Source organism: Adiantum capillus-veneris, chromosome 30 (genome assembly GCF_014529385.1).
Source record: "Adiantum capillus-veneris isolate H3 chromosome 30, ASM1452938v2, whole genome shotgun sequence".
Classification (NCBI taxonomy): domain Eukaryota; kingdom Viridiplantae; phylum Streptophyta; class Polypodiopsida; order Polypodiales; family Pteridaceae; genus Adiantum; species Adiantum capillus-veneris.
Window position 1 is genome coordinate 10,295,032 of NC_140960.1, and position 27,232 is coordinate 10,322,263.

The 27,232-nt window shown below is 41.8% G+C and overlaps 1 pseudogene; it reads left to right on the forward strand.

Annotated features, from left to right (window-relative positions):
• The first annotated feature begins 11,244 nt into the window (after positions 1–11,244).
• LOC147417531 (uncharacterized) lies at positions 11,245–15,639 on the forward strand (annotated as a pseudogene).
• Positions 15,640–27,232: the final 11,593 nt, after the last annotated feature.

Genomic DNA, 27,232 nt, shown 5'->3' on the forward strand with positions numbered 1-27,232 from the left:
CTCCCCAACATGATCGCCAAAAGATGATAGGACTTGGTGCACCAACACCCAGACACAAACGACTAACCTCTATACAGCTCTGCACTCACTCGAGGTTGACCACTACAGATGATGAACCCCACCAAATGATGATGGGACTTGAGCACACACACCCAGACACACACCCCCGCGCCCAATGATGCGCACAACCCCACTATTTGTAGTCACTCGCACACTCAACGCACCATATCTCTCGCACTCTCTCTCTCTCTCTCTCTCTCTCTCTCTCTGCACACACACACAATACGGAGCCGTCGCTACCACGGATTCTGGACACGAGACAAGATGGACGAGATTGATGGAGTCCGAACACAAAAAAACCCAATATGCTTCGTAACAACAAAACTAGTACAATGGTGGTGTCGGCGATCTTCACATTCTTCATCATATGACGCGTCTTGGCGGCCTCTCCCTTGCTCGCTTCTGTAGCCGGCTTCCCTCGTTGGCAACCTTCCTTGCTTCGCTTGTCTTGAAAACCTCCACAATGGCGGCCACTTCTTCTCGTTCAAAGGCTTCGGCTGGCGCTCCTTTGCTCTCAGCCCTTCTTCCAAAGCTCCTTCACTTGAAGCTCTCGATCATCTCTGTCAAACTGCACATGACGCCCTCTGAATCAGGTGCCGGGCACGTCTGACAACGTCCTCTCCAAAACCTCCTTGATCAAGGCTTGCAGCCGTCACACTACTCAAGGCGTCGCCTTCTTTCCTCATGTGGAGCCAATCCCTGTATATTGGCCGCCCCCTCTGTTCGGACCAGCCCTACTCAGCTTCAACTGACCCCTTGTTCTGTATATAGCATCCCGCTACTGACCACCCACTGGTTGCCCAACTGTGGACCCTTGTAACCCACCCCTTGGCTCGTTTTTACTGCACTCCAAGCCTGTGCCCTTCAACTGTTTGCTCTGGCGGCTATTCCTTCCTCTCAATAACCCTCATGCATGCAGGCGTCACCTTTCTGTAGCAACCTCCGCCACCCAACTGGTCCTTCTCAGCCTCAGTGGCCTCAACCCCTGCATATGGCGCACCCACTTAAGGGAAGCCCCCTCTGTTAGTCGGCTCCAATAACCCCCCCGTTGCCTCTTTCTGGCCCAGCCCTCACGGCTTCAACACACGGGCCATGATCATGCAGTCCTCCCAGGCCTGTGCTGGCCTTTCTACAGCTAGTCTCAGATTGCGCCCTTATTGATGGCCACCCTCCAGATAGCTTCTTCTGGTGCCCTCCTGGCAGCTCCTTGAACTTGCTACCTCAATGCTCGGCCTTGCAATTGGCTCACGGCCAGCTCCGTCCAGTTCGGCCTGGCTTCCACCTGCATGCAGCCTTTCTCATGCTCTGATTCCCTCGAGAAGCCCCCCGTTGTGCTCAATGGGCCGCAACTCTCACGGCTTCAACCCACGGGCCATGCTCATGCAGTCCTCCCAAGCGGCCTCCTACAGTCCTTTGGCACGCTTTTTTTTTGTTGTCTCTGGCCAGCCTCGCCTGCCTCTTACTTCCTTGATCAGTTGGCCATGGCGGCCTTGCTTTACCATGCAACCCCACAACTGCTGAGGCTCTTGGCCATCCCCAGCTTGCACTGGTCCCTTTGGCGGCTTCTGGACGACGCCCGGCTCCGGCTTGCAGAAGCTCGCTCTCCCTTGCTTTCCAATCCACTGGCTCTGTGAAAACCTTAACACACTTGAGCAATTAAATAATCAATTAATAAATAGAGAGAGACTGATCTAAGGAAGACAGTATGAATTTGCTAATGAAAACTGAACTGACACAACTATCGCGGGAAAGCGCGGGGCTTCTGTCTGTAGACAGAAATCAGCGCAGGCTCGAAGCGAGAGAAATGAGTGCAAATAGTGATAGTTTAATGGTAGTAAGTGAATAGATTTGCAGATTGGAGAGAAATCGTTGTAGATAATCAAAACTCGCAGCACAATTAATAGATAAGATAAAATTGAGACTCAATACCGACAAGATTTTGATGCCGGCAACCAATAATTACTTCTAATTTTGATCTCTCATAACCCTGTTACAAACGAGTTGCATACGCCATCGATGGTATGCCTTTTGATTTGCAAATCCTTAACTAGAAATCCCCAACCCGGTGAAAGCAATCTCTTTCACAAGGAGCTTTGGACGTGTTTCTAGATAGCAAGTTAGAGTACATGCTCAATAATTCCTAGTTACAAGTAGGAGTTTTCACATTTAATCTAGCAACGAAGCTAGCAATTTTCTAATTCATCTAGCAAATCACAAACTCCTATATAGTAAGTTGCTCTTGGACATGTTGATCTAGTAAGTTCATATAGTAAGTCATAAACTCCTATATAGAAACCTATTCTTGGACGTCCTTATCTAGTAAGTTCATCTAGTAAGTTATGAACTCCTATATAGTAGCCAGCTCTTTGGCATCCTCATCTGGTAGTTTATAAACTCCTATATAGAAAAGGGTGTTTCATTTAGTTATTTATCACTTACAATGGATCAAGTAATTGTAGTAAGTTTGTCTGCCCCTAATTTCATTTTAGTAAAAATTCATTAAGCATAGTTAAACAACTAATTATTGAGAAATATCATGGTTACTCGTTCGATATCAATAAGTTTCTTAATTGATATATTTGTTACTAATACAAATAAGAAAACAAAATAAATTCTCATAGTTGTAGACGAAGCTATAAAAGGAAAGGGATCAAAACATTTTACATCTCACACACTCTATCATTGATATGCAAGTACCACAACTGCACACATTGTCCTTAGAGAGGAAAAGATATTACAGAATGATGGAGATTATTGTAAATTTTTTGAATAATTTATGTTATATTCATCCAAATAATATTAATGATACAATTCTTAACACAAACTAGATCACAATCTATACGAAAAAAACATCCAATTCAAATGTAAGTTGGATACCCTACAAGTACAGTCCACGTTGTGTTGATTATTCAAAAGTCTCATTAACTTCTTCACAAGCTTGGGCCACTAGCATCAAGTTATAAATTTATTAAATCAAAACATTTACATCTTCCAGATTATGCTAGAATACAAGGTCAAAATATCAATGTGGAGGTATTTTTAAAACCTAGATTTCTTCAAAGTTTTCAACAAGCTTAGTTGATAACACCAATTTAGGAATTTTGGGACTTATTCAAGTCCCATTTTTAAAAATGAGAGTTGAGCTGTAACATTTAATGGCCTAATAACTTATGTGTAGCGGAAATTAGCATGAACATAGTGGGCATTTCATTAGAATAGATTCCTAATAAGAATTACAAGAGTGCTTGGGTGGAGAGAGCAACAAAAAGCATAACACCTAGTTAGATAGCATCGACAATACTTTCAAAAGAGAGAGAAATTAAGCTATTGACAACAGTTGAGGACCGGATTTTCATGGAGCCGGTCCCCCCTCCAAAAGGCTTTGTATTATGGTTTCTCCCATCAAGAGAGACATTGTACAATACAATTCTTTGTGTTCCTTCAAGACTAGCTAGTGCAATGAGGATGGAAACTTCATGCACTAAGCAAAACACTTAACAAACACAACTTGAATTATCCCCGTTTCAGACCCAAGACCTCACACACCTTCAAAGATGGTGAGAGCTAGCAGGGTATGAGAGTAGATTGAGAGGAAGAAGAAGTATCTTACGAGAAAGATGTACGTCTCCTCACATAATCGCTCATATGTAGCATAGCTTAGCTTAGTAATTAGCTTGGTAGAGGAGATGAGCATGCATTGAAGCTTGGCTCTTGGTTGGATTTGCATCCACATGCCAAGAGAGTGTTGATGTAGGCTTCTATCTCACAAGCTTGGAGTAGGTGATGAGTTCTCCATTAAAGCTTGGGAAGAGATAGTCTTCTCTTTCTTCACACATGAGCTTGTGTGAGTGTGTGTGTGTGATAATGCCTTGCAAAAATCAGCCCCCTCTCTCTCTCTCTTGGGCGAGCCCTCTTGCTAATTGCTCTTGCTGAAGCTTCATTGGCCCTCCCCAAGTCAAGCCAATTACAATTAAGCAGCATAAGTGATAGCCTTCTGACATGTGTCCTCCTTTCCCCTTTTGTGAGAGCTTTAGGTAATTAAATAATTAAACTAAACTCTCATTGGACCCCTTTGCCTCCTGGCCAATAGGAATCAGGCAAGCCATGGGGCTCCTGAATGCTCATTGGACCCCTTGGGAGACTGCCCAATAGTCTTATAGGAGACTTAATTCTCATTGGTTTCTTTTATTAAATGTTTTTAAATTAATTAAACTAGATTTACTCTAGCTTAATTCTCATTGGTCCACTTCAAGGGTCATCCAATAGAAATTGGGCACACCTTGTGGGCATCTGGCCTAGGGAGCTGACATGTGTCCCTGATTCCCTTTGTGTAAAGGGAGCCTGTGTGTGTGTGTGTGTGGCTTTCTCTCTCATCCCCTACCTTTAGGGCTCGCCCCCTCCCATGTAGGGATGTGCAAAGACTTTTAGGACACACACAAAGCATCCAATTTTCCCTAGGGTTGACCTTTGGACACAACCTTTGAATTTTGGAACCTTAGCATTTTGGAAGTCTTAATGGGCTGAACCTTAGGGTCTTTTCAGCCCATTGTTGCACATGGCTCTTTTGCAGATGGCCCCCCCTTTGGATCCCTATTTTCCCTCCTTTGGATCCCTACTGTGGCCGGTCTGCTAGCTTAACCAATATTCTAGCTTTTTCTCCCCTGGCCTTCCCCACATTAAATGATCAGTTTAATATGAGAAAATCATTTAGGAGAATTAGATATTGATTATTATGACATGAGCTTTGAGCTTTTATTGGCTTACTTTGAATACTCATACCCTTTGAATAACACCAAATTGTTACTAGAACACCGATTTAGGTTTCATTTTCAAAAGGGTCCCTGCAAGGTAACTCTTATTTGACACGTTAAACTATCTAAACACACAAAAAAACCACCATTAATCATAAAGAAAACATCAAGATAATTTGCACCTTTTCAAGTACATATCTTAAATAATTCATGCAAAAAAACATTGGATTATTTTAATGCTATGACTCTAGAAGATCTTATCAAGTGCTGATTTTTTCTATTACAAAAACATGAACTGTCATGTTTTCTATTCGAATGTCATTGCTAGTTATTTGAACCCTTTGTTAGGGATTCACAAAAGCATTTTATTCATTTACTAAATGCAAGATACCAGACATCCTTACTAATATTTGGAGTTACACTTTGCAAACTTTATCCCTTCTTTTATCACAAGAAGTACATAGGCTTCAACACATTAGTATGGTAAGCGTAACAAGCTCTGTTCTATATCAAACTGAGGGTGAAAGAGAGAGTACATAAACGATCACAAGGACGCTGATGAATTTAACTAAATATTTTCTACAATGAGAAAGAGGTTTCTCCATATGGGTATGATTTGTTCCATCTTGCTAGCTTGTGATGATACTCTCTATTGACCAAATAGACACTTCGATAGCATGTGGTCAACTTCACCTTTTTATTGGGTCTAGCAACCTTAGTGTTGTGTTTGTGGCTCCTTAATAAGCTGTTTGTGATGTTATTGTGGCTCATGAGGTTTCTCTTGTTCATTGAAAAATCCTTTCACTTTTCGACATGCTATTCCACACATCCACATTATATTTTAGAGGTTCTTTCCATCAATGTGATGCACAAGTAGATCTACCTCAAGTCTCCATTGTACATGCAAACTTCAAGCTACTCATCTAGACCTCGTCTACAAATGTGGGGACTAAACCATTAGTTCATTTTTGTGTCACGCTCAAATTAAGATCTAGAGCATTATTCAAAAGATTCATTACTTTGTTAGCGTACAACGTAAAATCACAGCACTGCGCTCTCATTAACCCACGTGGCTACTCTTTAAAAATGTGGGGACTAAACCATTAGTTCTTTTTTGTGTCACGCTCAAATTAAGATCTAAGCATTATTCAAAAGCTTCATTACTTTGTTAGCTCGGAGCTTTGTTTGCAGGTTTGTCTCTGGCCACTGTTTGAGAGAGAGAGAGAGAGAGAGAGAGAGAGAGAGAGAGAGAGAGAGAGAGAGAGAGAGAGAGAGAGAGAGAGAGAGAAGGCTATAAAGCGAGTAACATCTTTTTGACGCTCCTCCTTTCAACCAAAGCCATCATCACAGCACGTTATAATTTCCACACACATATTCACAGGAGTAATTGCTACAAGAGGCTGTGACTTTTTTCTAGCTAGTACTAAAGGAAGTAACAAGCATTGCTGGATGTGGGTCTACAGATTACCCTTCTCTTTCTATGCTTTTCTTATGTGCTCCAAAATAGTGTGCATTTACCCTACGCTTAAGCAACTTATTAAGAGATTAATTAGCTGCTATGGCCTGGAAGTCAAAATCCAGATGCAAAGTGAGGGCCTCTCTCCAGCTGCAATCACCTACGCACAGGCATCTAGAAGGCATGTGGCTCTGTCGCGCTTTTCTAATCGTTGCAGTCAAAATTTAGATGCAAGGTGAGGGCCTCTCTCATGTTGCAATCACCGATGCATGCATAGATGCAATCACCTACACAAGCATCACATGTTGCAAGATTTTTTAATTACACATCGATCACAGGCGTTGACGACTTTCAAATCTATCATGCTCCCTATCAGGTGTTCTGTTCACAATGTCAACAGATGCGAAGCGAGGGCCTATGTTTCGATGCAATCACCTACGCATGCATCTTGAAGGCATGTGGCTCTTTGCAAGATAAAAGATGTCGTGCCTTGCACCGTCTTGGTCGACATGTATGCTTAATGTGGTGCGCTTGAGAAAGCACAAAAAGTGCTTGGAGAGCTTCCTGTCCGGAATGTCACCTCTTGGAATGCATTAATTGCTGCATGTGCCCAACTAGCTATTGTACTGGCACCTTATACCTATTCACATGAAAGCAAAGAGCCATGAAGAAAAGACTACCTCGTTGACATGGTGAGCGCATTCTTCAGTAGCATAGAGTCTCTAGGCCAAAGCTCCTCCCTATTCATTCTAGCAATAGAAGGTCGACAATGTCACTGTTTGCCTCATCGGCATATTGGCATCGACTTTCTTTTGCAGTGAAGCCTCTGTGCCTTCCCCGTGTAGCAATCATAGCAGCTTTGTGTGCAACAAGACCCAGTGGCTAGATGAATAGTATGTCCAACTTCAACTACCTTACTCAGCTTGTTTCTGCAAGTGCAACTAGTTATGACCAGCATTATGCCGCTCCAAGTATAGCACATGGAGATTCAACAACCCTGTGCCCTCGACCATCCTTCAATGTTCATGGAAATGATATACAACAGGTCCCATGCCTAATTCTCAAGATTCACACCATTTTCATTCCGCGTAGTATGCCCGCGTAGCAGCAAGCCGGACAGACCCAGAAAGGAGTATCAAAGATCTTTCAAACCGTGGTAATATTTCATAGATCATCAAGCTGGACAGTACTTCAGATGCTTGCCGACATGATAGCACTCCCAAAGCTCAAATATTTCACTCAGATATCTCATCAACCTCCTCCATGGTCAATAGTATGATCGGGCGTCGTGCATGTCGAGCCATAGTGATCTTGATTCTTTGATGCGGCCTCCCTTGATGCTGTGTAGTCCTCTGCCAGTCGTGGGCGTCTGGATCTTAATCCTAGCTCTGTCGCTTGGTTGATCAATGTGCCTCTGGTGTGAGGAGAATGTCCTCTCTACAAGGTTATTCCCGCAACGTCAAATCAAAGAAGGCCGTAATCGTCAGGTGGTCTGTGCGAAGCTGCAAAGAGTATAGTGGTTCGCTTCTTTGAAACATCTGCTAAGAGCGCCCTCTGCCAGCAGCAGCTGAGCGTCCAAAAGCCAGCTGCGCGCCGCTGCACAGGGCCCGACTCATGATCATATGAGCTGCATAATATAAAGCTGCGTGCCCACCTGCTGTAAGCTCTTGCTAGCTAATTAGCTGGATACTGCATTCGACTGCAATATAAATCGTCTGTAGGAGGTTATTCCTGCGACATCAAATCAAAGAAGGCCGTACAGCTCGTCAGCTTGTCCGCGCGAAGTTGCAAAGAGTTATACGGTGGTTTGCCGCCCTAAAACATCAGCTATGACCGCCTTTTGTAGCAGCTAGCTGAACGAATTCCTCTTGCAAGCCTTCGGACGTGCGCGTCTTCGGTTAGTTGTGCGGCGCAATTGGTGGCGGACCGAATTGGAAGCTAAGCATCGTCTCTGGATCAGTGCCGCCTTAACAAGTTTCCATTACCAGCCAGGTATTTATTTCCAATTTTTTACCAGTGCTCGAAAAAAACATTTTTTCAAAAACTTGCCAAACCTACATATGTGAAACAACACAATTTGAAGGTTTTTATACCAAATTACAGTAAATTTTTCCAAATTTTGTAGGTTTTCTCACTTTCAAATATAAAATTTAGAGGTAAATCTCAAAATTGGTAGGTGGGATTACACTAAACCTAGGTTTTTTTCGAGCTTTGTAAATTTCCACCAAAGAAAATACATTTCTTAGCCAAACAGAGGAATGGCACAAATTGGTAATTTCAAGCATCGAATCATGTCGGTTTTTATGTCAAAAAAATGAAGCCTTTATCACAATATTCTACAAAGTGTGCACCTTTTATTTGCATTTACGATTGTATGAGGGAATGTAAATGATGCTGGTATTGAAATTAGAATTGGAATGTAAATGCTATTGGTATTGAAAGTTCATTTGGAAATGGTGGTTGGTGCCATAGTTGGGAATGGTATAAATTTATCAATTCAATTTAGCATTGCACTCTAGAGTCTTTGTTTGTACTCTTGTTTGTAGTGCGAGACCCTAAAGGGTCTTCCCTAACGACCCTAAAGAGTTGTATTTGCTACAAAAATATATTCATTTTACATTGTACTTCTTTGATTATTTTAAGCCTCTGCTTTGTAGGTTTGTAGTAGTATTCATGTCTAGCTGTATTTAGCTTACATTAGGTCTTGAGAATATAGCTTGATGTGAATTATTCAATGCGAATTGTAAATTGAGAGGGGTAAGATTAAGCTTTCAAGTTGAAAGGGGTGTCACTCTGACTAGCCAGTGTTGCTTGTGGTATCCACTACAGATGGCTGGTCAAAATGAGCAAACACTATGTGATGACATTGATAGTGAAAGTATAAGTGAAGTGCGAGAATATCCTATAGAGAAACGCAGAGAATTTGTAGACTTGCAGTCACAAATCTTATTTCATGAGTTTGGGCAGGATAGTGCTTGGCCAGAAGACCAATATCTATTGTTTGGAAGGTCTGGGAGAAAATGGAATGTTTTAACCATTTTCATTGACGATGTAATGGCATGGGATGTAAATGTAAAGCTTTTGACTCTCAAGAGGAAGCTAGGACTTGTTGACCGCTACAAGGTAGTATACCGCTCAAACGAGGAGACCATGTCTATGGTCACCTTGATGGACAGAGCGAAAGTGATAGGACATATTATTCCTAGAAGAAAAATTATTTTGTATCGACTACCTCCACCATATCCCACTGCACAACCACCTTATTAAGTTTACTATGTACTCTTCTTGCAAAATGGATGACTATTTCAGCATCTCTTAATAATATTTGATCACTAATGTACTCATTTAAAGGTGTTTATGTTGTACGTTCTTTGATTTGTACAAAAGTTCACACGTATATTTATATTTGGTCTGCAGTCATGGGCACAATAACTTCTTGGAAGTGCGCGTGTAATTATAAGTGTTCACACTCTATTAACGGTTGGGACTTGGTGTCAAAACGGACCTTTTATTTTCATCAAAATCAAGACTCATTAGGAAAGCTATATCCTTCTGTGACCAAGCGTAGAAAGGTACAAAGTGACATTGATTTGGATGTCACACATAACATCACAGAACGAACAGAAGATCAACATGTAGAAAGAACTGAAGAGTCCAATAGTGATGGAAGGAAGGCTTTCTGCAACTGTTCTTTCTATTTCTATGGCGGGCGGTTTGTGCATACTTCAACCCTTTATCGACACCAAATTCTTTCAAAGAGATTTGGGAGCTTGAAGCTCCATTTTGGTTTAGATGTGCCACATGTAGCACCTTCCTTGAGTGAAGGTCTCAACGTGGAGGAAGAGAAAATGGAAGATTCAAATGGCGGTGACCATCATGCAGATGGTGATGACCATTTACAGGCTAATGCTAGCGTGCAAGATAGCAGGGAGGAAAATGAGGAAGGGACATCTATTGTTCTCTTTGAACTAATAGAGAGAATAGTAGAACTTCAAAGTTTATGGGATGAACATAAAATGCCGATAGGTGTTCAAGATCAAATGCTACGTCTTCTGTTTGGTGACCTTGGTGGAGCTAGGGTAAAGAACTACTCTTCGAAAAGAAGCCTAGCTAAATTGTTGGTTCAGTTGCCAAAGACATGGGAAGGTGAGCTTGGAGGGGTACAAGTACCCGCGTGCTGGGATCAATTACAAACAATGTTGAAAGGTTTGGGGATGGTGACTGCCTCTCGTTATCGTATTTGTACAGGAAGTAATGGAGCAAAGCACGCACCCGAACTTCTATACCCAAGTATAGAGGACAACTTTGTAGGAGAGGTTCTAAGGTGTGCCTGTTCAGGTGCTTCAAACTCCAAAAAGCTTAAACGTGACTGTATTACTTGCTGTGAAAAGTGCAGAGTATGCACAAAGCCAAGAAAGTCAATGCTTGCTTTTGATTATATTCCAATAGGACCTCAACTGAAGCTTCTTACAAGGAGTAGAACCTTTTTTCATGAGCTATTGAGTTTGTGGCGCCATAAAAATCAATGGTGTAAGGGAGATGCATTTTCTACGGGAAGGCATATAAAGGAATTTTGGGATGGAACAAAATTACAAGGAGTGAAGAACTTTTGGGACCCATTGTCAACATATGAGCTGCCAGTTGTTTGCTCTACACCTGGATGTAAGAAGTCTTACACGACTTTTCCCTTTGACAAACGCTCTCAAAAACTTGAAGATGCATGGGATGCTGATCGAGCAGTGTACACTTTTATCTGCTCCGAATGCAAGGAAGAAATCGAATGTGAGAAAAGGTTGTGCAAGGTAATGATGTCTATCTTCCTCTTTTTCTTAGCAAAATATACACTGAATGTCCTTACTTACTCTGATTGTTGGTGTGCATAATCAGGGTGACCCTAGAAATATAGCTCTCTTGTTGCATTGGGACGGGTTTCAAACTTCAAGAACCACACAAAAAAGTTGTGGGGTTGTGGAGATTATGGTGCTCAATGCTGGAAAACAAAACTCTATGGATATCATGCCAGTCTTGTTTATTCCACAAAGCTGCAAAAAGATTATTAAGTCTTCCGGCGATGTCTTCGGATCATTTCTGAAACCATTAGTGGATGAGTTGGAATCACTGTATATTGATGGAGTGGATGTATTATATGAGTATCCACTAGAAAACATCTTTGATGATACGAGGGTGGAATCTAAATTCTGTAAGATACGAATTATGGTTATGATGGTTACCGGAGACCATCCGGCCCAATGCAAGATTGGCTTGTTCAAAAATGGGGGACAAGAGTTCTGCAGGAGAGATAAGCCACATGAATCACTTGCAAGAGATAGGCCTGGACTAGAAGGGAGGTATATTTACAATGAAAATCGCTTACAAGTCAGATACCCACCAGTTGCAAGAACAACAAACGAGATGGTTCATGCCATAGCTGAGGCAAAGAGGTGTTGTACTTTTGCTGAGAAGGATGAGATTTGGAAGAAAGCTGGTTTATCAGGGGAGTCAATACTTTGGAGACTCTTTGACTTATATGGATTTGACCCCTCTCTTGACTTGGTTTTTGATGTAATGCACACCTTGTCTCTAAATGTTTTCAAGAAGTATATTGCACACTTATTCCAGAATGCAGATTCTTCAGTGAAGAAAAATATTGATGAAGCCACTTTGACTGTTACAAAATTGGCACCAGCATCTATTCGCTATGGTCGGTGGCCAAACTCACCAAGTGTCTATTATGAATCCTTCAAGGCGGAAGAGAATCAAAAGTTTATGCAGTGGTGTCTACCATATATTCTAAGAGTCGTAGATGGTATTCCGCATGAGATGCAAACTTTAGGAATCTTGTTGGTGGACATAGCACATAGCTTTTATGGCTACAGTCGAGAACATGGAATGTCGGCTACTGACATTCAGGTTATCAAATCCTTGATGCAATCTTGGAGAATCCGAAAGGAGGAATACTCAGGAGCAAACTCATCACCCTTGGAGCATGTAGCTGGAAGTGGGGAACTACTTGAGGATATTTTGCGGCATGGACTACATGACATATATTGGTGCTATATGTTCGAACGTTTAGTGAAAGCGTATAGTGCTATCAAAACAAATAGCATAAATGATGAAGCATCTTTTGTACAATTCTATCTGAGAATGTTTTTCACAAAAGTATTCCAAGCAATCCAACATGATAAAGATGCCCTGCTACCTTGTGATAGAGTCCTACAACAATTGCATAGTGTATTGGGTCAAACTACTGCAGCTGATTGTGCAATCGGGGCCTCCATTGAGTGCTGCTCTTCACATCTTGATGGACTATTCAACGTTACTTCTATTGGAAAGGCAAGATCGTTGTGGAACGACATCTTAAAGTATGGCAAGAGAGCATCTTGTACTGATAACATTCTTATGAAGGGTATTGCAATATCAAAGAGGAGGGGTAATTATAGGGTTCCAACATCTGAGGAGGTTACCTACTTAAGGAGCTTTTGGAACATCGATGATGAAAGCTTTTCATTTGGTGATGTGCAAACATATGACAAAGTCTTCTATAAAGGAGAACTTTTCAAGATTGGCAATGATGTAGTTGTAAAGGTGGACGCGTTAGACACCTTGTCTGAGGAGAGAGGTCATTGGAAAGCTCGCATAACCTCTTTCTTCTCTATGCAGCTTGATGGGAAAGCAATGATGTTTTTTGGTGCAACTTACTACAAACAATGTATTACAGGAGACAATTATTCAGAGGAACTAGTCATAGATACAATGACTGGAATGAGCATTCTTCACACCGCTTCGATTTACTTGGGATAGTGTGCGGATCTATTCTTTGCTTCATAAATTTATCCCATTGCCATTACCGAGGAGCAAAGATTGATTGCATATGAAGTTAAGGACCTAAAGCAGAGGGCTAGGCTACTAATGGAAGGCAATTGTGGGAATGTACCCTTGTGGTTGGAGCATGATGACATTGTCAAAGTCCGTTTAGAAAATAATGGTACAATACAATTCAAGCATGCTGTTGTAAGATGTGTACAATGTGACAGCAAAATCACAAAGCTTGCTATTTTGAAATCTAATGCAAGTGATCCTCATATATGGAAAGTTCATGAGGAGGAAAACACATGGAGAGATTGGGATTCTTGTGTTCTTTTAATCAAAGATTGGATTGTACTAAAACGTAAAAAAGTTAGAAATCTTGGAGAAAGTGATCGATGGATCCCTATTTTATGGAGATGTCCATAAGCCAAGGACATGAGAAAAAGACATTCATAAAGTACTTGATCACATAAGGCTTTTGCTATTAGAGAATTAAATGATTTTGTGGTTTGAATTTTATTATATGGTTGAGCATTGTTCTCTCTATGATTTATTTTCATCTTAACTTTTTGTATTGTTCGAGTTATATCTCAAGTGGCACAAATTGAAACTTTTTGGAGTCTATCTTATCTGCATATGTCGACTACTCTTGTAGGGCTCGCATGGATCTTCCACAGTCAATTTTTCAGCAACTAGTTTCACTTCCTCATGAGGAGACTGTGAAACTACTCGACGCTTGGAGGGAACATCACTCTTTGGGTAACAAAAGGGTTGTTGGTAACTCAACTAGTTCTCTTCCATATGATCCGATCATATATGATCAAGTATTTAGAGCTCCTCCTTCTAAACATAGAGAGCACATTAAGTTGTATGGTAGAGAATTTCTTAAAAAAGAGGATCATGGTCAGTATAGAGTGTTGTGTGCAAATTATGGGATGGTGCGAGGGTGGTTTGCAAAGGTAGGGCCAATTGCAGATTTGAGACATAATAGCAAGGGTAAAGATATGGTTTTGAGTATCATCCGAGAGAAGATGGGTGAGCTAAAGCCAGTGAAAGTATATGGTGTGGAATATTTGTGGAAAGAGTCCGACATTTACAATTGGTGTATAAAGTCATTGGCGTCCAAAAGAAAGTGGACCAAACAAAAGGCTCGCAAAGGCGCTATAATGGTATAAGTTTTTGATTTATCTTTTTATTTTGCTTTCAAATCATATGCTATGTAGATGTTTATCTTATTCTTGAGTTATGTTACATTTTTAAGGATACTCATGATGTTCAAGAGCTTGACAATGATGGTGTAGAGAAAGAGACAGAATTATCATCAAAGGTAATAGTATAGAATGATTTTTAAGAGTTTTGATATTAAGTTTCTTATTGAGTAATTTTTATTAGGACGAGGATGCTTCCAAGCAAAGCTATGATGAGAACTTTGTAGATGTGGTAGAGGGCGATAAAGACATCTCAAAATCCACACTGGTAATTGATATATACTATTCTTTATACAAGTGTAATGCCGATCTTTTAAGATTTTTTAAAGTTTTGTGTATGTCTTATGTATTTAGAAAGAACCTGATGTATACATTCCAGAAATATCTTGGGACAATGATGAAAATCATATGGCTGTATATGAGGTATATGAAGATCATGCTACTTCTTTTGCTCTCTCTCATTTCATATCTACATGATGATTTATTTATGTGAAAATGTTGGCTTAGGAGTATCAAAATTTTATGAAAGAAAATATCTTTTCTAGTGCACTAGGAGATGTGGATTCAATGTCTTTGTCTGCTGGTGATAAGTCTCATGAAACTTCAATCGAGAAGCCGGTGAGATTTTGTTCATGTTTTTTTCCCATTGTGTAACATTTTTAGAGATGTAAAAAATATCAAGTTGTGTTTTTTGTGTTGGTAGATATCGGATAAGTTAAATAAAGTTGAAAAAAATTGCATCTAAAGGGTGCGATGAAGAGCATTCTAGAAAGAGTACTCGAAAACGGAAGGTATTCAAATTATACTATTAAACTAATGCTAATTGTAAACTTGTTAAATAAATGTCATTAAAGTAAGCTTGGGTTATGTCTTAGGCTACAACTAAGCTTGCTGAACTCCTTCAAAAAAAAAAGAAGGGTCAAAAGCTAAGAGGATTCAAAAGTCAAAGGTAGCTGTTTTGTTTTTTGTTGATGGCTCTAAACACTTATACTATGGTAATAAATCTAAAGTAATGTGTCTTGTCTCTCTTTTTTAGGATGTTGAGAAAGATGTTTTTGTTTCTAATGAGAAGGCTACCTTGGAAGTGCAGGTTTGTTTTCAATCTTACAAATATATCTTATGCTTACTCTCGAAAAGATTGCAACCATATTCTCTAATTTAACTCTTTATTGTGTAGGCATGCAAACTCACTAGAGAAGATCAAGAAACCATTCTGATGAAATGGTTTGGGGTTAGAAGAGTGGAAGAAGTGTATCCATTTGTGAAGCCTACTTACATGGCTTTTAAAAAAACTAACTCCTTTTTTGTAGAAAAACGTGTGAAACTAGCTCTTCTACTATGTGTGAAGATTTGGTAGCTTGGCTTTTATTAGAAGGCATGATGATTGTAAGACTTGAAAAGATTGTCTCTCTTTCTTTGAAGGATGTAGAAGTAGCTAATGATAAAGACTAATGGTTGTATGATGGACTTTGTAAGAATTTTTGAGAGACATCTATATGAAAGTGATCATTTTTAGTTTTCTATTTAATCTTTATCTCTTTTAGTCAAAAAGTATGTGCTATTTTGTATATGTTATGTTAAATTGATTATTCATGTGGATTATTATAATACAACTACATAGATAGCATTGTGTGGTTACAACTATGTAGATGAAAGAAGAATTTCTTACTATATGGTTAGTTAAAACTCCCATATAGCTATAATATTATGGCTACAGCCATATAGGAGAATCCGAGTCAAACTAGTAAGAAATATTGCTATATGGTTACTTTAAACTCCCATATAGCTATAATATTATGCTTACAACCATATAGGAGTACTCTCATTATTACTAGTTTGCACTTTTACTAGATATGTGTATTCAATCTAGTAAGTTGCCTAGTAATTTATTTTTTTTTGCTATATAGAAATGCGTCCAAAGTTCCTTGTGAATTTGCCAAACATAAATTTCCCTATACAATTCACTTATTCTTGAATCCTTAACTCTCTTCGACAAGAATTCTCCAGAGAGAAAATCCGAGCTCACTTTGCTTCTCCTTTGCCAAGTCCGACTTGCCGAAGAAGCCCTTTTTCCAGGCTCGACTTTCTAAGAAGCACCCTTGCCAAGCTCGTCTTTTCCAACTCCTTTGCCCTCCGAACACAACTTCTTCAAGCTCAACCCTTTGACCTTCGAACCCCTTCCTCCTCTTAACTTCCCCTTCCCTTCATGCGATACTCTCTGGAACTATCCTTTAATATCGGCCCTGGAAATCCACGCTATGCTATGTAGCCCTCGCGGTCCTCCTATCATATGGAGGCCCCTTCTTGTGATGCTATTGGTAGCATCAGTTTCGCTCTCTATTGGCTGCCCTCTGATCTCCATACGGGCTTGGCTCGCTCCTCATGATCTTGCCGATCTGCCAAGGAAGCCATTGGGCAGTCCGCCTCGCAGTTTTTTGATGCAACCTGTCCTCTTGCTCCCTTGTAACCTTTAACACTAGGTTGGTGATGGGACACTTTTATGTCCTGGAACACTTTTATGTCCTGTTAAGTGACCATTTTCCTTGAATTATGTCAAGAGTTTAAAAATGGATTTTGAGGTGCTATCTATCTAGAAAGTTGTCTCATGAGCTGAAAAAAACTCGATATTTTTTTGGAATATCAATTCCATCTTCAACCTTGTCCTTGCACAGCATTTCACAACCTAAACTGTGTGAAAAAACGGGTCCTGTTTTTGGCTTTTTTCAACTTTTTGCAACGGTACCACTCTAGAATTCATGTTTATGAGGTCTATAATGCTAGATAACTATCTTTGGTAGTCCTCAACATGTCCTGATGCTTCTAGGGAGAAATAAATGTTAAAGTTGTAAAGTTATGACCAAATTACAAAAATTGTCAATCCTATTTTTTAGTCAATTTTAGCTCTTCTATGATTTTTTTGGTGGCTTTCATGATATCCAAATGCAGTTTTGATTTTCTATGTCGCATATGTAATATAAAGCTAATATTCCTCAATTTTTGGAGCACCTAATAACCTATTTTGTATAGTAGACAACGATGGTTGATTTTTTCAATTATAGAAGAAAACGAAACATTCTAGTATATCAAGTATAGCTTTTTCAATATTGTTAGTTTTTTGTGACAACTACATGTATTTTGTAGGTAGTAACCATATCTAGTCATAAAGATCAAATTTGGCTAGATATTGAATAGTTTTTATGGGATTCTATAACTCATAATGTTGAACCCAGTTTTTTCATGTTTGCTATATTTAACACTTCATCTTTGTCCCCAAGATTCCCCTTGGTAAGAGATGTATTATTCTTTTGACATGCTTCATGGTTCTTTATGAACCTAAAGGAAAATATGGAACTAAGAAAACATGCATATATTATTTGTATTGAGCGTGGCTATAGAAACTTTGATGATAGGTTTGCAGAATGGTAAAAATTCAACTTTTTTGTACCTATTTCTTTTGGCAAAACAAAAAATAGTGTGTGAGAAGCAATCATATGTTCTGATCACCAACCCATTGAAGTTAACTAGGGAATTTATCTGAAGTCCTACAAAAATCCCTAATCTTATTTTTATGCAACAAAACGTAAGAAATGACTATTTTGATGAAAATATACTGGTCCATCAACTTTGGAGGCTTGGTGTGACGAAAAGATGAGAAATTTTACAAGTTTCTTATTTTTTCCATGTGTAGTAGGCCTTGAAATTTAACCTCATGAAAGGATTTTACAAAATGAGTGGATCTACTATGGTTTTGGAGGTTTTTTCCAAAACCTTGAAAGGACACTTTTATGCCCTGTTAGGTTACCAACCTAGTGTTAATGCTCCCAACCGGCCTTGTTTTATTGATTATCCCCCTTGCATGGAACCCTTCTGGCGGCCTCAGATGGCGCCACACTACTCTTCAACTTCATCCGACTCTTGCACGTGCATCCTTCCCTAGCGGCTCCAATACAGCCCGCCATGCCAACTCTTCTCTCTCCCAATTACTTCCCGACCAAGACGATGCTGTTCTCTATCGATGGACCCCCAACTAGCAACCTGCCTGGCTATGCTCGGCCCACCTTGGCAACCTTCCTCTCCCTCAACTCTTGGGTATTGCCAGTACTGTCTGCATACACCTCTCGGTCCATTCCCATGCAACCCATGCACCTGCTATCGCCCAACCCGGATCCTGGCTGCTTTCAACTGCCCGTGACCAGTGTATACATGCTCCCTTTTTTCCTACATGCCTCCTCTCTCCCCTCTTCTTCCCGCGACCAGTAGCAACCTCGCTACTGGTCCCCCGCTGCTGCTCGTTTATTGCCCACCCTTTAACTGCTCGTCCCCTTCTTTTATTTGCTTTGCTTTTTTGTTTCCCCTTAGTTAACTTGGGCGGCTGTAATGCTCCCGGCCGGCCTTGTTTTACTGATTATCCCCCTTGCATGGAACCCTTTTGGCGGCCTCAGATGGCGCCACATTGGTCTTCAGCTTCATCCCACTCTTGCACGTGCATGCTCCTCTAGCGGCTCCAATACAGCCCGCCATGCCAGCTCTTCGCTCTCCCAATTACTTCCCGACCAAGGCGATGCTGTTCTCTATTGATGGACCCCCAACTAGCAACCTGCCTGGCTATGCTCGGCCCACCTTGGCGACCTTCCTCTCCCTCAACTCTCGGGTACTGCCACTACTGCCTGCATGCACCTCTCGGTCCATTCCCATGCACCTGCTATCGCCCAAGCCGGGTCTAGCTGCTTTCAACTGCCCGTGATCAGTGCATACATGCTCCCTTTTTTCCTGCATGCCTCCTCCCTCCCCTCTTCTTCCCGCGACCAGTAGCGAGGTCGCTACTGGTCCCCCGCTAGCTGCTGCTCGTTTATTGCCCATCCTTTAACTGCTCGTCCCCTTCTTCTTTTATTAGCTTGCTTTTTTGGTTCCCCTTACTCAACTTGGGCGGCCGTCCATAAGATATTGAGTGGCCATTGCCCACCCCATTTGATCGACCACAAGCTTAACATCATAAATATACAGCTCAAATTATCTTCCCACTCCTATATTGGGCGTACCTCGCAATCAATGTACTCCAAGCCGCTCTCAGCTCAAGCACTTTTGTGCTTGCCGAAGTACACCATATTTGTCATACATATTGACCAAAGCATTGTCAAGCTCAACCGTGCCCCACCCCAATGGGCTTACACATCGACCAAGCATCGCAAAGTACATCATGCTTCCGTCTGTCAATGATTAAACAAAAGCATCCTTGCCATGCTGGGCTAAATACTGCAATCAATGTACTCCAAGAGATAACATTTTGGAAAATAAAATCCTCAAGTCCTCTGAAGTGCACCACAATTGGTATAATTTCCGACCAAAGCATTAACGAGCACTTCTTTTGGAATGCTTCCATAATGGCACCACATTTGGCGTACATATCGGCCAAGGCATTACCAAGCAGTTCACGTACTCAATATACTCCAAGTGACTACATTCCGAATAAGAAGCTCCTTAAGCACTTATTGTGCTCTTTGAAGTGCATCACATTTGGCATAAATGTCGGTCAAAGCACTGCCAAATACCGCTTTGTTACATACTTATCAATCAATGTACTATCAAATCCAATCATCTGGCATGCATACCAGTCAAAGCATGTTTAAGCACACCATTTAACTCCAGCAGCGCCTGTCTGAAAAAAAACGTGATGACAATTTAGACAAAATTTGTCAAAATGTCTAATGACTCTCTGATCCTCAAGTTTCCACCCGTGCCCGCAAAGCGGCACGACATCCACCCCCTCTGAACCTGCACATCCTCTAGCATGTGCCAACCGTTTGCTATCATCGTTTCTTTGCTCCATGAACTAGCTTCACTATCTGGAAACTGTACATCTGAAATCTTCATATCATATCTGACTCATATCCAGAAAATTGAAACTCTTCTAGTGAACCCCGCCAAACTCAAGTATGCACCAGCTATTCATGCACATGTCTTGACCAACAAGCTTGATTTTGTAAGCTCTGTCAAGCTCAAATATGCTCTAGCTTGTCTTGCACACGGAATGGCCGTCAAGTTCTCTCCCAATAGATGTGAGAGTAGCTCTTTTGAACAAAGACCTCGAATGAAAGATAGCCATGAAAACCTTGCTGACCACAAAAGCCACAAAAAACTTCCTCGCATGGCATAAACCTAATAAAGAAAACCTATCCAGAAACCTGCTACAAAAAAAAACAACTGCTTCCTCTTGATACTTCGATCTGCATTTCAATATGTTCCCCAAAGATCATGTGGAGAAAAAACATTCTTGCGTAAAACACCATCACTGTCGTCTCCACCAGCATCATAAGGCATGTAAATAAGCTTCCATAATTCAAAAACATGATACTCGCCATCCAAGTCTTCAAACATAATAAGGTCCCTCAATAGGCTGACAATAGAATATGTACCAGGTTGATAGAAGAGAAAAACCACCTTCCATAACATAGGAGAGTCATAACATCCCGCATATTGAATCTGCTTCTTGGAATCTCGAGTTTCATCTGGATCCAGCTTCATAGCCAATAAACAACAGCATTGATGTTCCACACAATAAATGAAAGCTTGCCCAGAATCATAAGATATAATCCACATCCCATTGGTAAGTGGCAAATACATCTCTCTTCCCACAGGCAATAAAGCATAAGCATGCCCGGTGGCATGTATCCATACCCTCAATAAAAGAAGCATCAATAGAGAAAACACAAGATACCAACCATAACTGGCATAACCTATAAGAAACTGAGAAAAAGTTGCCATATAGAGTGTCCCTGGTAGAAATTATGGCTTAGCAGCTTCACCCCCTCTAGCTTTCAAGTCATCTTGAAGATTCTTTGAGCAATCTATTGTCGCATAATAGACCTTTCCCCTTGAGATAACTTTAGCCTCTAAAATTTCCTCCATATCTCCATCATAAAGACATGGTAAGGTTGGAATATCCTCTCGCATAGGAGCATCCTCCATGCAAGCATCATCTGTGAAAAATTTATAGGCATCATAGAACTTTGAAGAATCATCATCCATACACACCTTTTTTCCTATGCTTGGATCCTCCGTTTGAGCATCTTCACAATCTGCTAAGTCGATTAACAATCCATCTTGGCTTCGACTTACACTTCCCTCCAATGAGCAGTTCTCTCCATACGAGCTTGGCTCGCTCCTCATGATCTTGCTAGGGAAAGATGAACATACTAGTGTGAGGCTGAAAGAGCCTTTATATAGGAGGTGCAATCCCCATCAGTGCTTGGGCCAAAACTTGGGCTTGATTGATAAATTTAGGGAAGGTGAGGTTGGTGGGATTGAGGGATGTTATTTTTCTAACATCCCCCTTAAGGGTGAATGCCCTATTGCGGGAGAAACTGAAATGAGAAACTGAAATCCCCCCTTCAAAAGGGAGTTCGCCTATGAGGTGTGAGAGACAATCCGCGGCACGAAGCCATTTGCTTGGCAGCAGGCACCGATTTTGTGAAGAAATCGGCTCAATTCTCAGTGCTGGGTACATAGCGTAGGCGCAGAAAACCGTCGGCGATGAGCTCCTTCAGGAAATAAAAAATGATGCGAACATGCTTGAGTTTTGATGAAAAACCGGGCGATGTAGACAAAGCAATTGTTGACTGGTTGTCGCAGTAGAGCAACACGGGCTTGTCGGATATTTCATATGGTAGGACGAATTCTTTGAGTAGTTCGGATAGCCAGAGTGCTTCTCGAGCAGCCAGAGCAGCAGAAACATATTCTGCTTCTGTAGAGGAGCAAGCAATGGAAGCCTGATGCTTCGTTTGCCATGAAATTGGGCCTCCTGCAAGTAAAAAAATGCATCCACCTGTGGAGAAACAGCATGGGTCGTCGCCAGCCCAATTGGCATCCACATAGCCAGAGATAGATAGCGGCGTAACAAGATCAAAATCGTATGTATTGAGATAGCGTAGTGTGCACTTAGCAGCTAACTTATGAGCTTTACAGGGTTTAGCCATTGAGCGAGAGAGAATGTGGCCTGTGTAACATAGATCAAAGCATGTGCAGGATATTAAGTAGCGTATTTGCCCGCAGAAACAGAGAAAGTGAAATGAGGGAAGAAAAGAGTGATCGGCTTCTGTATATGCATGATATGCAGGAGCTAAATTGTGCTTGGGTGGAAGAGGGGCGACTTCAAAAGAACTAGAGTTCATTCCATAGTATATAAGTAATTCCTGAATATATTTAAGCTGGGAAAGCGTGAGCAGTCGAAGGGAAATTTTCTGCCTGGTGGGGGTTCGAATGCGTGCTATTCCTTTACTTGGGTAGTCCACTTACCACGTGGATCCTCAATGACTTCTATTCCTAGGAAATACTCCATGGGGCCTTTGTCTGTGATGGGGAACTCGTGTTGTAGACAATCGATGGCACGGAGAATCATAAGCTCATTGGTGCCTGTGAGTGGGATATCATCGACAAATAGGCCAAGTAAAGCGAGGCCTTCAAAACATTGCCAAATATAGATGTTGTAATCTACAGAAAGCCGTTGCCAACCGCAACTCAGAAGGTACTCGTGAATGCAAGTATACCATTGGCGAGAGGATTGCTTCAGGCCATAAATGGGCCGCTTCAATTTGCAGACATGGTGGGGAAAATCCGAATGAGCAAAGTTAGGTGGTTGTTGCATGTAAACAGCTTCAAATAAACTTCGGTTGTGCTCGGCAATGCTTTGGCCAATATGTTTGACAAATGTGGTGTGCTTTTCGAAGCTAATTGAGGTTTTTTTTTGAACGGCGCCCATAAGAACGGTGGCTTCATAAGTACCCCAAAAAGTTAAAATTAAAAGGAAAGGCCATGCTAATTTGAGTAAAAAAATGGACGGGTAGTAGAAAAAGTCGAGGAGCAAATTTGCATGGGGGCAGCAGCGTGGAAAAGGAAGGGACCAGTAGCGATATCGCTACTGGTCGCGGGCAGAAGGGAAGAGTATTGTGTGTGCATGGGGTTGAGACAGCGGGAATTGGTAGCAGCCGAGAGTTGACGAGGAGGGAGGACAGCCGTTATGGCGCAGTAACAAGTAAGGTGGGGTGTGCATGCAGAAACGGGAGGGGAGGGCCTCAGAGGACCTTGACAGTGGATAGCCGCCAGGACTGGAGGAGAGCCATGCATGGAGGGCTATGTACAAGGGCTGCCAGGTATTGAACAAGGGGAGGCCAGTCAGGTGGTGGCCAGGGACAGAGGGCCGGCAAGGCGTGCTCGTCACGAGCTAGGCCATCGATTGCAAGAGATGAGCACATGTTGAAGAAAATCATGCTGAGCTGAGGGCTTGTAGGAGAGCGTAGTGTTGGCGAAGCTTGGGGTGGCCGCCAACAGGAAAGTGGTGAGGGGCGCCATACACGGGCCGCGGACAGGCAGAAAGGTCGTGGGGAGGAGATCAGGAAATCAAGGGTCTCCAATTAGGGCAGTAAGAAGCGAAGGTAACGGGGTTGTGGGGGTCATACGGGCTACATGCCGTGAGCAAGGAGATTGAGGGGAGGTTGCCAGAGATGAGCCGGGCTTGAGCTGCAGGCGGTCATTGCAGGGGTCGCCACGCAATATGCTGCAGAGGCCCGTCATATGAAGGGCTTGAGAGGAAGGGCCACCGCCTTCTACAGTGTTGGCCATGAGGAATAGCCGCCAGGTTTGGTGGGAGCTAAAAACGAGGTCAAGGGGCAGTGAAGGGGCGAGCTACAGAGAATAGCATAAGGACGAAAGCCAGGAGGTTGCCCATGTGCAGAGCCGTTAGGGCTTACCATTAACGAGGCCAATTGAGAGAGAGGGATTGAGTACAGCCTCGGGTTGATTTTGGAGAGTAGTACACACAAGTGAAGTAGGGAATGAAGCATGGCACCATCGGGAAGCTGAAAAGGGCGAGAACAAGAGGAGCTTGAGGCTGACATGCTTGGGATAGGTAGCCAATATCTTGAGGAGTACTAAGCTGTGATGCTAGGGAAAGATGAACATACTAGTGTGAGGCTGAAAGAGCCTTTATATAGGAGGTGCAATCCCCATCAGTGCTTGGGCCAAAACTTGGGCTTGATTGATAAATTTAGGGAAGGTGAGGTTGGTGGGATTGAGGGATGTTATTTTTCTAACATCCCCCTTAAGGGTGAATGCCCTATTGCGGGAGAAACTGAAATGAGAAACTGAAATCCCCCCTTCAAAAGGGAGTTCGCTTATGAGGTGTTAGAGACAATCCGCGGCAGGAAGCCATTTGCTTGGCAGCAGGCATCGATTTTGTGAAGAAATCGGCTCAATTCTCAGTGCTGGGTACATAGCGTAGGCGCAGAAAACCGTCGGCGATGAGCTCCTTCAGGAAATAAAAAATGATGCGAACATGCTTGAGTTTTGATGAAAAATCGGGCGATGTAGACAAAGCAATTGTTGACTGGTTGTCGCAGTAGAGCAACAGGGGCTTGTCGGATATTTCATATGGTCGGCAGAATTCTTTGAGTAGTTCGGATAGCCAGAGCGCTTCTTGAGCAGCCAGAGCAGCAGAAACATATTCTGCTTCTGTAGAGGAGCAAGCAATGGAATCCTGATGCTTCGTTTGCCATGAAATTGGGCCTCCTGCAAGTAAAAAAATGTATCCACCTGTGGAGAAACAGCATGGGTCGTCGCCAGCCCAATTGGCATCCACATAGCCAGAGATAGATAGCGACGTAACAGGATCAAAATAGTATGTGATTGCATAGTGCTTAGTTGTATTGAGATAGCGTAGTGTGCACTTAGCAGCTAACTTATGAACTTTACAGGGTTTAGCCATTGAGCGAGAGAGAATGTGGCCTGTGTAACATAGATCAAAGCATGTGCAGGATATTAAGTAGCGTATTTGCCCGCAGAAACAGAGAAAGTGAAATGAGGGAAGAAAAGAGTGATCGGCTTCTGTATATGCATGATATGCAGGAGCTAAATTGTGCTTGGGTGGAAGAGGGGCGGCTTCAGAAGAACTAGAGTTCATTCCATAGTATATCAGTAATTCCTGAATATATTTAAGCTGGGAAAGCGTGAGCAGTCGAAGGGAAATTTTTTGCCTGGTGGGGTTCGAATGCGTGCTATCCCTTTACTTGGGTAGTCCACTTACCTCCTGGATCCTGAATGACTTCTATTCCCACGAAATACTCCATGGGGCCTTTGTCTGTGATGGGGAACTCGTGTTGTAGACAATCGATGGCACGGAGAATCATAAGCTCATTGGTGCCTGTGAGTGGGATATCATCGACAAATAGGCCAAGTAAAGCGAGGCCTTCAAAACATTGCCAAATGTAGATGTTGTAATCTACAGAAAGCCGCTGCCAACCGCAACTTAGAAGGTACTCGTGAATGCAAGTATACCATTGGCGAGAGGATTGCTTCAAGCCATAAATGGGCCGCTTCAATTCGCAGACATGGTGGGGAAAATCTAAATGAGCAAAGTTAGGTGGTTGTTGCATGTAAACAGCTTCAAATAAGTAGCCATGAAGAAAGGCTGTGATGACATCAAGGTGGTGGAGAGGCAAACCGAATTTTGCCGCTATGGCCACAAGCATGCGGAAAGAAGCCATTGCCAAAACCGGAGAGTAGGTGTCAAAATAATCAACACCATGTTGTTGATTGAAGCCGCGAGCAGCTAGACGTGCTTTGTAGCGTTCTACGTGCCCTGCGGGATTGAACTTCTTTTTGAAAAGTCATTTGCAAGTGACAATGTTGAAATGTGTTGGTGGAGGGACAAGTTCCCAAGTATCTGCTTCATTGAGAGCATTCAACTCTTCCAAAATGGAAGCATGCCACAATGGGCCTTCGGGAGAAGACAAGGCATCACCAATTGATATTGGTAATTCGTCGTCAAGAGGGTCAGTGAGTGGATCCGCCAAAAATTTCATCTTCCAATATTGTTGAGAAGCTGGTTGCAGCATAAATATCTACAAGTGATATAGTGCGGATATTGCGGCTTGTAGCAGAATCATCATGTTGAGAATTATCTGGAGAAGAAGACGTTGAAGAAATAGTAGTCGGGGAATTACCTGATTGAGAGGATTGCGATTCTACCTCGTCGATGCCGGACGGTATTCCGTAATGGAGTGGTGTAGCATGGGAATCCGAGGAAGCGGGCAAGACGCATGCAAGGGAGACTATTTGTGCTCAACATATGAAGATAGATGATGAGATAGAATCTATTCACTTGATTTGCTCATTGCCACTGTCATGGGACACATTTTGTACTACTGTTACTAATTCTACACCAAATGCTATGCTAGTATACAATGATATCACTAGTTCTCTTCTTTTAGGAATATGACTATCTTGCATCATGGGAAAGCTCACTATGTGCAAAAAGAAATTAAACAAATAAAAGGCCATTTTGGACAACGTGAGTCTGGAAAACATGGTAAGAGAGAGATACATCTTACGATAGGTCATAGTCTTGCAGTAAAAAGGACCTTCAATGCCATTTTTGTGAGAAGTATGGTTACATAAAGAAAGATTGTTATGCACGGAAACATAAGAAAGAAAAAAGCCATAATAGTGATAACGATGCAAAAGAGTAAAAGCTTTGTAAAGATCCAAGAGATTGATAGAGTCTACGGATGTGTTTTATGATACACAAGACAATCTATGTTTATAAAGTTTTTCAACATTCAAATTGCTAGTTAATAGTCGGTGAAGTGTCATAGATGTGGATTCTAGATTTAGGTGCATCTCTCAGTGTGAATCCACTGCACAAAGAGTGGTTTACTTGTTATGAAGAGGCTATTGGTTGCATCACATTGCGTGAGAGTTATGCATATGACATAGTTGACATTAGTGACACTACTATGGTTTTGTTGAATAAAATCGGGTTTGTCATTAACAATGTTCATGATCATGTGCCATGTTTATCTTGAAATTTGATTTCAATTGAAAGACTTTATGATTTCATAAAGTCGCTTTCTATGAGCAATCCTAGTTTATATCCAAAGTCACTTTCTATGAGCAATCCT